Source organism: Choloepus didactylus, chromosome Y (genome assembly GCF_015220235.1).
Source record: "Choloepus didactylus isolate mChoDid1 chromosome Y, mChoDid1.pri, whole genome shotgun sequence".
Classification (NCBI taxonomy): Eukaryota; Metazoa; Chordata; class Mammalia; order Pilosa; family Megalonychidae; genus Choloepus; species Choloepus didactylus.
This window is the reverse complement of record NC_051335.1, coordinates 54,848,687-54,859,531: the sequence shown is the minus strand read 5'-3', so window position 1 is coordinate 54,859,531 and position 10,845 is coordinate 54,848,687.

Below are 10,845 nucleotides of genomic sequence, written 5' to 3'. Positions count from 1 at the left end.
CATGCAACAAAGCAGGAAACTGTAACACATTAACAGGAGAAAAATCAATGAATAGAAAAAGACTCAGAAATGACTAAACCAATAGCGGAGTTAGAATAACATCATACAAAATATACAATCAAAAAAGAAAACAAGAAAATAGGGAAAATGCAACAAAAACAGGACAGAGAGAAAACAAATAGTGAGAACTTAGCTTAAGTCAAACCTATGGATAATTACATTAAATGCAAATGGTCTAAATACCAATTAAAAGATAGAGGTTGTCAGATTGGATAAAAAAATGTAAGACAACTATATGCTGTCTATAAGAAACCCACTTTATCTATAAAGTCACAGATAGATTAAAAATGATGGAAAAAGTTATGCTAAGCAAACACCAATCAAAAGAAAGGGGGAGTGACTATATCAATATCTGTTTTTGTCTTCTGTTGCTGCTGTAACAAATTAGCACAAACTTAGCAACTTAAACCAACACATAGTTATTATCTCACAGTTCTATAGGTCAGAAGTCTAGGTGGGCTCGGTTGATTTCTCTACTTCGAGTCTCACAAGGTCAAAATCAAGATGTCAGCTGGCTGGGCTCTTATCAGGAAGTGCAGGGAAGAATCTGCTGCCAAGCTGATTCAGGTTGTTGGAAGAATCCAGTTTTTGTGGTTGCATGACCAAGTTCTCATTTCCTTGCTGGCTGTCAGCTGAAGGCCACCCTTAGATCCTAGAGGAGTCTTTCCAGTCCTCTCACGTACAACCCTACACCTCAAAGCCAGCAACAGCATATTGAATCCTTCTCACACTTAGAATCTCTCTGACTTCTCCTGCCATACTGCTCCTGCTCTCAGCCAGAGCAAGTTCTTTACTTTTAAGGGCTCACATGATTAGACTGGCACAACAGGACAATCCAGGATACCATCCCTATCTTAAGGTCCATTACTGTGGTGGGCAGAATTCTAAAGATATTCTGCAAGATTCTTGTCTCCTAGTTTTTCAGTCAGACACTAATCTTGCTATTGCTGTTAAGGGAATTGGCAAGTGGAATTAAGGTTACTGAGCAGCAGACCCTAAAATATGTTATGCAGATGGACCCAATGTAACCACATGAGCCTTAAAAGCAGAAGAGGAAGGCAGAGAAGAGATGAGGCAGAACAGAAAGTAGAGAGATTCCAAACATGAGAAGGACTCAACCTGTCATTGCTGGTTTTGAAGACACAGGAAGGGAGCCATGAGCAGGAATGCGGGCAGTCAGGAAACGTGGACTGCAGCTCTGCAACAGCAAAGAACTGAATTCTTACAACCACCTGAATGAACTTGGAAGGATATTAATTCCCAGATCCTCCAGAAAGGAATACTGCCCTTCTAGCATTTTTATTGTGACTCTGTGAGATTTTAAGCAGAAGATCCAACCAAGCCATGATGTACCTGGATTTCTTATCTGCAGAACCATGAGCTAGAAACTCTACATAGTTTTAAGCCACATTTAAGTTTGTGGTAATTTGTCATGGTGGTAATGGAAAACTAATACTGCAACCTTAATTACATCTGCAAAGACCGTTTTGCCATGTGACATAACATATTCACAGGTTCTAGGGTTTAGGGTGTGGATATCTTTGGGAGGTCATTCTACCTATCACAATATAAGACAGTGTATTTAAGAACATGGAATATTACCAGGGACAAACAGGGGCATTTCATAATTTTCTACATATTAAAAATATTAATCAAACCAAAAGGAGAAATAGAAAGATCCACAATTACAGTTGGAAATTAACATTCCTCTCTCAATAATTGATGGAACACATAGACAAAATTAAGGACATACAAGACTAACTATACTGTCAACCCGCTTTAGCTAATTGATATTGATAAAACATTTCTCCCAATAACAGCAGAATACAAATTCTTTTCAAGTTCACATGGAACATCTACCAAGATAGACTGTATTCTGGCTAAAAAACAAGGTTCAACATTTAAAAGGATTGCAGTCATAAAAGTAAACCTATAGGGAGGCGGGGCAAGATGGCGGACTGGTGAGCTGTATGTTTTAGTTACTCCTCCAGGAAAGTAGGTAGAAAGCCAGGAACTGCATGGACTGGACACCACAGAGCAATCTGACTTTGGGCATACTTCATACAACACCCATGAAAAGCTGGAACTGCTGAGATCAGCGAAATCTGTAAGTTTTTGTGGCCAGGGGACCCACGCCCCTCCCTGCCAGGCTCAGTCCCGTGGGAGGAGGGGCTGTCAGCTCCAGGAAGGAGAAGGGAGAACTGCAGTGGCAGCTCTTATCGGAAACTCATTCTGCTGATCCAAACTCCAACCATAGATAGACAGAGACCAGACACCAGAGAATCTGAGAGCAGCCAGCCCAGCAGAGAGGAGACAGGCATAGAAAAAAACAACACGAAAAACTCCAAAATAAAAGCGGAGGATTTTTGGAGTTCTGGTGAACACAGAAGGGGGAAGGGCAGAGCTCAGGCCCGACCTCAGGCCCTGAGGCGCATATGCAAATCCCGAAGAAAAGCTGATCTCTCTGCCCTGTGGACCTTTCCTTAATGGCCCTGGTTGCTTTGCCCCTTAGCATTTCAATAACCCATTAGATCTCTGAGAAAGGCCTTTTTTTTTTTTTAATCCTTTTTTCTTTTTCTAAAACAATTACTCTAAGAAGCCCAATACAGAAAGCTTCAAAGACTTGCAATTTGGGCACGTCAAGTCAAGAGCAGAACTAAGAGAGCTCTGAGACAAAAGGCAATAATCCAGTGGCTGAGAAAATTCACTAAACACCACAACTTCCCAAGAAAACGGGGGTGTCCGCTCACAGCCATCATCCTGGTGGACAGGAAACACTCCTGCCCATCGCCAGCCCCATAGCCCAGAGCTGCCCCAGACAACCCAGTGTGATGGAAGTGCTTCAAATAACAGGCATACACCACAAAACTGGGCATGGACATTAGCCTTCCCTGCAACCTCAGCTGATTGTCCCAGAGTTGGGAAGGTGGAGCAGTGTGAATTAACAACGCCCCATTCAGCCATCATTTCAGTAGACTGGGAGCCTCCCTACACAGCCCAGCAGCCCAGAACTGCCCTGGGGGGACGGCACTCACCTATGACATAGCACAGTCATCCCTCAACAGAGGACCCGGGGTGCACGGCCTGGAAGAGGGGCCCACTTGCAAGTCTCAGGAGCCATACGCCAATACCAAGGACTTGTGGGTCAGTGGCAGAGACAAACTGTGGCAGGACTGAACTGAAGGATTAGACTATTGCAGCAGCCTTAAAACTCTAGGATCATCAGGGAGATTTGATGGTTAGGGCCACACCCCCTCCCTGACTGCCCAGAAACACGCCCCATATACAGGGAGGGCAACACCAACTACACACACAAGCTTGGTACACCAATTGGACCCCACAAGACTCACTCCCCCACTCACCAAAAAGGCTAAGCAGGGGAGAACTGGCTTGTGGAGAACAGGTGGCTCGTGGACGCCACCTGCTGGTTAGTTAGAGAAAGTGTACTCCACAAAGCTGTAGATCTGATAAATTAGAGATAAGGACTTCAATTGGTCTACAAATTCTAAAAGAACCCTATCAAATTCAGCAAATGCCACGAGACCAAAAACAACAGAAAATTATAAAGCATATGAAAAAACCAGACGATATGGATAACCCAAGCCCAAGCACCCAAATCAAAAGACCAGAAGAGACACAGCACCTAGAGCAGCTACTCAAAGAACTAAAGATGAACAATGAGACCATAGTACAGGATACAAAGGAAATCAGGAACACCCTAGAAGAGCGTAAAGAAGACATTGCAAGACTAAATAAAAAAATGGATGATCTTATGGAAATTAAAGAAACTGTTGACCAAATTAAAAAGATTCTGGACACTCATAGTACAAGACTAGAGGAAGTTGAACAACGAATCAGTGACCTGGAAGATGACAGAATGGAAAATGAAAGCATAAAAGAAAGAATGGGGAAAAAAATTGAAAAAATAAAAATGGACCTCAGGGATATGATAGATAATATGAAACGTCCGAATATAAGACTCATTGGTGTCCCAGAAGGGGAAGAAAAGGGTAAAGGTCTAGGAAGAGTATTCAAAGAAATTGTTGGGGAAAACTTCCCAAATCTTCTAAACACCATAAATGCACAAATCATAAATGCTCAGCAAACTCCAAATAGAATAAATCCAAATAAACACACTCCGAGACATATACTGATCACACTGTCAAACACAGAAGAGAAGGAGCAAGTTCTGAAAGCAGCAAGAGAAAAGCAATTCACCACATACAAAGGAAACAGCATAAGACTAAGTACTGACTACTCAGCAGCCACCATGGAGGCGAGAAGGCAGTGGCACAATATATTTAAAATTCTAAGTGAGAAAAATTTCCAGCCAAAAATACTTTATCCAGCAAAGCTCTCCTTCAAATTTGAGGGAGAGCTTAAATTTTTCACAGACAAACAAATGCTGAGAGAATTTGCTAACAAGACACCTGCCGTACTGGAGATACTAAAGGAAGCCCTACAGACAGAGAAACAAAGACAGGACAGAGAGACTTGGAGAAAGGTTCAGTACTAAAGAGATTCAGTATGGGTACAATAAAGGATATTAATAGACAGAGGGGAAAAATATGACAAACATAAACCAAAGGATAAGATGGCTGATTCAAGAAATGCCTTCACGGTTATAACATTGAATGTAAATGGATTAAACTCCCCAATTAAAAGATATAGATTCGCAGAATGGATCAAAAAAAATGAACCATCAATATGTTGCATACAAGAGACTCATCTTAGACACAGGGACACAAAGAAACTGAAAGTGAAAGGATGGAAAAAATATTTCATGCAAGCTACAGCCAAAAGAAAGCAGGTGTAGCAATATTAATCTCAGATCGAATAGACTTCAAATGCAGGGATGTTTTGAGAGACAAAGAAGGCCACTACATACTAATAAAAGGGGCAATTCAGCAAGAAGAAATAACAATCATCAATGTCTATGCACCCAATCAAGGTGCCACAAAATACATGAGAGAAACACTGGCAAAACTAAAGGAAGCAATTGATGTTTCCACAATAATTGTGGGAGACTTCAACACATCACTCTCTCCTATAGATAGATCAACCAGACAGAAGACCAATAAGGAAATTGAAAACCTAAACAATCTGATAAATGAATTAGATTTAACAGACATATACAGGACATTACATCCCAAATCACCAGGATACACATACTTTTCTAGTGCTCACGGAACTTTCTCCACAAGACATCATATGCTTGGACATAAAACAAGCCTCAATAAATTTAAAAAGATTGAAATTATTCAAAGCACATTCTCTGACCACAATGGAATACAATTAGAAGTCAATAACCATCAGAGACTTAGAAAATTCACAAATACCTGGAGGTTAAACAACAGACTCCTAAACAATCAGTGGGTTAAAGAAGAAATAGCAAGAGAAATTGCTAAATATATAGAGATGAATGAAAATGAGAACACAACATATCAAAACCTATGGAATGCAGCAAAAGCAGTGCTGAGGGGGCTATTTATAGCACTAAACGCATATATTAAAAAGGAAGAAAGAGCCAAAATCAAAGAACTAATGGATCAACTGAAGAAGCTAGAAAATGAACAGCAAACCAATCCTAAACCAAGTAGAAGAAAAGAAATAACAAGGATTAAAGCAGAAATAAATAACATAGAGAACAAAAAAACAATAGAGAGGATAAATATCACCAAAAGCTGGTTCTTTGAGAAGATCAACAAGATTGACAAGCCCCTAGCTAGACTGACAAAATCAAAAAGAGAGAAGACCCATATAAACAAAATAATGAATGAAAAAGGTGACATAACTGCAGATCCTGAAGAAATTATAAGAGGCTATTATGAACAACTGTATGGCAACAAACTGGATAATGTAGAAGAAATGGACAATTTCCTGGAAACATATGAACAACCTAGACTGACCAGAGAAGAAATAGAAGACCTCAAGCAACCCATCACAAGCAAAGAGATCCAATCAGTCATCAAAAATCTTCCCACAAATAAATGCCCAGGGCCAGATGGCTTCACAGGGGAATTCTACCAAACTTTCCAGAAAGAACTGACACCAATCTTACTCAAACTCTTTCAAACATTGAAGAAAATGGAACACTACCTAACTCATTTTATGAAGCTAACATCAATCTAATACCAAACCCAGGCAAACATGCTACAAAAAAGGAAAACTACCGGCCAATCTCCCTAATGAATATAGATGCAAAAATCCTCAACAAAATACTTGCAAATTGAATCCAAAGACACATTAAAAAAATCATACACCATGACCAAGTGGGGTTTATTCCAGGCATGCAAGGATGGTTCAACATAAGAAAATCAATCAATGTATTACAACACATTAAGAATTCAAAAGGGAAAAATCAATTGATCATCTCAATAGATGCTGAAAAAGCATGTGACAAAATCCAACATCCCTTTTTGATAAAAACACTTCAAAAGGTAGGAATTGAAGGAAACTTCCTCAACATGATAAAGAGCATATATGAAAAACCCACAGCCAGCATAGTACTCAATGGTGAGAGACTGAAAGCCTTCCCTCTAAGATCAGGCACAAGACAAGGATGCCCGCTGTCACCACTGTTATTCAACATTGTGCTGGAAGTGCTAGCCAGGGCAATCCGGCAAGACAAAGAAATAAAAGGCATCCAAATTGGAAAAGAAGAAGTAAAACTGTCATTGTTTGCAGATGATATGATGTTATATCTAGAAAACCCTGAGAAATCGACGATACACCTACTAGAGCTAATAAACAAATTTAGCAAAGTAGCGGGATACAAGATTAATGCACATAAGTCAGTAATGTTTCTATATGCTAGAAATGAACAAACTGAAGAGACACTCAAGAAAAAGATACCATTTTCAATAGCAACTAAAAAAATCAAGTACCTAGGAATAAACTTAACCAAAGATGTAAAAGACCTATACAAAGAAAACTACATAACTCTACTAAAAGAAATAGAAGGGGACCTTAAAAGATGGAAAAATAGTCCATGTTCATGGATAGGAAGGCTAAATGTCATTAAGATGTCAATTCTACCCAAACTCATCTACAGATTCAATGCAATCCCAATCAAAATTCCAACAACCTACTTTGCAGACTTGGAAAAGCTAGTTATCAAATTTATTTGGAAAGGGAAGATGGCTCGAATTGCTAAAGACACTCTAAAAAAGAAAAACGAAGTGGGAGGACTTACACTCCCTGACTTTGAAGCTTATTATAAAGCCACAGTTGCCAAAACAGCATGGTACTGGCACAAAGATAGACATATAGATCAATGGAATCGAATTGAGAATTCAGAGATAGACCCTCAGATCTATGGCCGACTGATCTTTGATAAGTCCCCCAACATCACTGAACTGAGCTATAATGGTCTTTTCAACAAATGGGGCTGGGAGAGTTGGATATCCATATCCAAAAGAATGAAAGAGGACCCCTACCTCACCCCCTACACAAAAATTAACTCAAAATGGACCAAAGATCTCAATGTAAAAGAAAGTACTGTAAAACTCCTAGAAGATAATGTAGGAAAACATCTTCAAGACCTTGCATTAGGTGGCCACTTCCTAGACTTTACACCCAAAGCACAAGCAACAAAAGAGAAAATAGATAAATGGGAACTCCTCAAGCTTAAAAGTTTCTGCACCTCAAAGGAATTTCTCAAAAAGGTAAAGAGGCAGCCAACTCAATGGGAAAAAATTTTTGGAAACCATGTATCTGACAAAAGAGTGGTATCTTGCATATATAAAGAAATCCTACAACTCAATGACAATAGTACAGACAGCCCAATTATAAAATGGGCAAAAGATATGAAAAGACTGTTCTCTGAAGAGGAAATACAAATGGCCAAGAAACACATGAAAAAATGTTCAGCTTCACTAGCTATTAGAGAGATGCAAATTAAGACCACAATGAGATACCATCTAACACCGGTTAGAATGGCTGCCATTAAACAAACAGGAAACTACAAATGCTGGAGGGGATGTGGAGAAATTGGAACTCTTATTCATTGTTGGTGGGACTGTATAATGGTTCAGCCACTCTGGAAGTCAGTCTGGCAGTTCCTTAGAAAACCAGATATAGAGTTACCATTCGATGCAGCGATTGCACTTCTCGGTATATACCCGGAAGGTCGGAAAGCAGTGACACGAACAGATATCTGCAAGCCAATGTTCATAGCAGCATTATTCACAATTGCCAAGAGATGGAAGCTACCCAAATGTCCTTCAACAGATGAGTGGATAAATAAAACGTGGTATATACACACAATGGAATACTACGCGGCAGTAAGAAGGAACGATCTCGTGAAACATATGACAACATGGATGAACCTTGAACACATAATGCTGAGCAAAATAAGCCAGGCACAAAAAGAGAAATGTTACATGCTACCACTAATGTGAACTTTGAAAAATGTAAAACACATGGTTTATAATGTAGAATGTAGGGGAACTAGCAGTAGAGAGCAATTAAGGAAGGGGGAACAATAATCCAAGAAGAACAGATAAGCTATTTAACGTTCTGGGGATTCCCAGGAATGACTATGGTCTGTTAATTTCTGATGGATATAGTAGGAACAAGTTCACAGAAATGTTGCTGTATTAGGTAACTTTCTTGGGGTAAAGTAGGAACATGTTGGAAGTTAAGCAGTTATCTTAGGTTAGTTGTCTTTTTCTTACTCCCTTGTTATGGTCTCTTTGAAATGTTCTTTTATTGTATGTTTGTTTTCTTTTTAACTTTTTTTTCATACAGTTGATTTAAAAAAAGAAGGGAAAGTTAATTAAAAAAAAAAAACAAGGAAAAAAAAAGATGTAGTGCCCCCTTGAGGAGCCTGTGGAGAATGCAGGGGTATTGGCCTACCCCACCTCCATGGTTGCTAACATGACCACAGACATAGGGGACTGGTGGTTTGATGGGTTGAGCCCTCTACCATAAGTTTTACCCTTGGGAAGACGGTTGCTGCAAAGAAGAGGCTAGGCCTCCCTATGGTTGTGCCTAAGAGCCTCCCCCTGAATGCCTCTTTGTTGCTCAGATGTGGCCCTCTCTCTCTGGCTAAGCCAACTTGAAAGGTGAAATCACTGCCCTCCCCTCTACGTGGGATCAGACACCCAGGGGAGTGAATCTCCCTGGCAACGTGGAATACGACTCCTGGGGAGGAATGTAGACGTGGCATCGTGGGACAGAGAACATCTTCTTGACCAAAAGGGGGATGTGAAAGGAAATGAAATAAGCTTCAGTGGCAGAGAGATTCCAAAAGGAGCCGAGAGGTCACTCTGGTGGGCACTCTTACGCACACTTTAGACAACCCTTTTTAGGTTCCAAAGAATTGGGGTAGCTGGTGGTGGATACCTGAAACTATCAAACTACAACCCAGAACCCATGAATCTCAAAGACAGTTGTATAAAAATGTAGCTTATGAGGGGTGACAATGGGATTGGGAAAGCCATAAGGATCACACTCCACTTTGTCTAGTTTATGGATGGATGAGCAGAAAAATAGGGGAAGGAAACAAACAGACAAAGGTACCCAGTGTTCTTTTTTACTTCAATTGCTCTTTTTCACTCTAATTATTATTCTTGTTATTTTTGTGTGTGTGCTAATGAAGGTGTCAGGGGTTGATTTAGGTGATGAATGTACAACTATGTAATGGTACTGTAAACAATTGAAAGTACGATTTGTTTTGTATGACTGCGTGGTATGTGAATATATCTCAATAAAATGAAGATTAAAAAAAAAAGTAAACCTATAAACACAATGGAATGAAACCAGAAATCAGTAATAGAAAGATAATGGAAAATTCTCAAAATACGTGGAAACTAAACAACACACTTCTAAATAATGCATAGGTGACAGCAAAAAAAAGAAAAAAAAAGAAAAATACAGCATAAGGAAAATAAAATATTTTGAAATAAATGAAAGTGAAAACAAAACATTTCAAAATTTGTGAGATGCAGCTAAAGCAGTGCTTATAGGAAATTTATAGTATCAATTGTTTACATTAGAAAAGAAAAAAATCAATGATCTAGGAATCCACATTAAGAAATTAGAAAAAGAAAGGGAATTTAAAAAGTAAATAGAAGGAAGGAAATAGTAAAGGTAAGTGCAGAAATCAATGAAATAGAAAGTAGAAAGACAATATAGAAAAATCAATGAAACTAAAGGCTGATTCTTTGAAAAGTTCAAGAAAACTGGTAAATCTATAGCCCGAGTGACTAGGGAAATAAGAGAAGACAAAAATTACCAATATCAGGAATGAAAGCAGGGACATCACTACAAACATTAAAAGAATAATAAGGAAATACAATGACTATTTCAATGCCAGTAAATTTCTTGCAAAAAAGACTTTACCAAAGTTCACACAAGAAGAAATTAACAGCCAGTATATCCCCATAGCTATCAAAGAAACTGAAACTTAAAATCTTTCTCAGAAAGAAAATGCCATGCCCTGGCAAATTCTACCAAACATTCAAAGAAGAAATAATACCAATTCTTCACAAACGCTTGCAGAAAAAGATGAGGAGGGAACATTTCCCACACTCTGCCTCCGGGGCAAACTCACCCTTTCCACATGCATGGGCTGCTCTGCTCTCCTGTCTTATTTTACTTTTTAATGTGTCACTTGGCTAGGTGGCCTAGCTGTCTGGTCAAGCGGGCACTGGCCTGACGATTGCTGTGAGGATATTTGAGGCTGGTTAATAAACCAACGGGCTGGTTTGTCAGATCATCAGTCAATTGACTGCGGCTGACTGATGACTCATCAAGGGGCGTGACTTCCACAATGAGAGA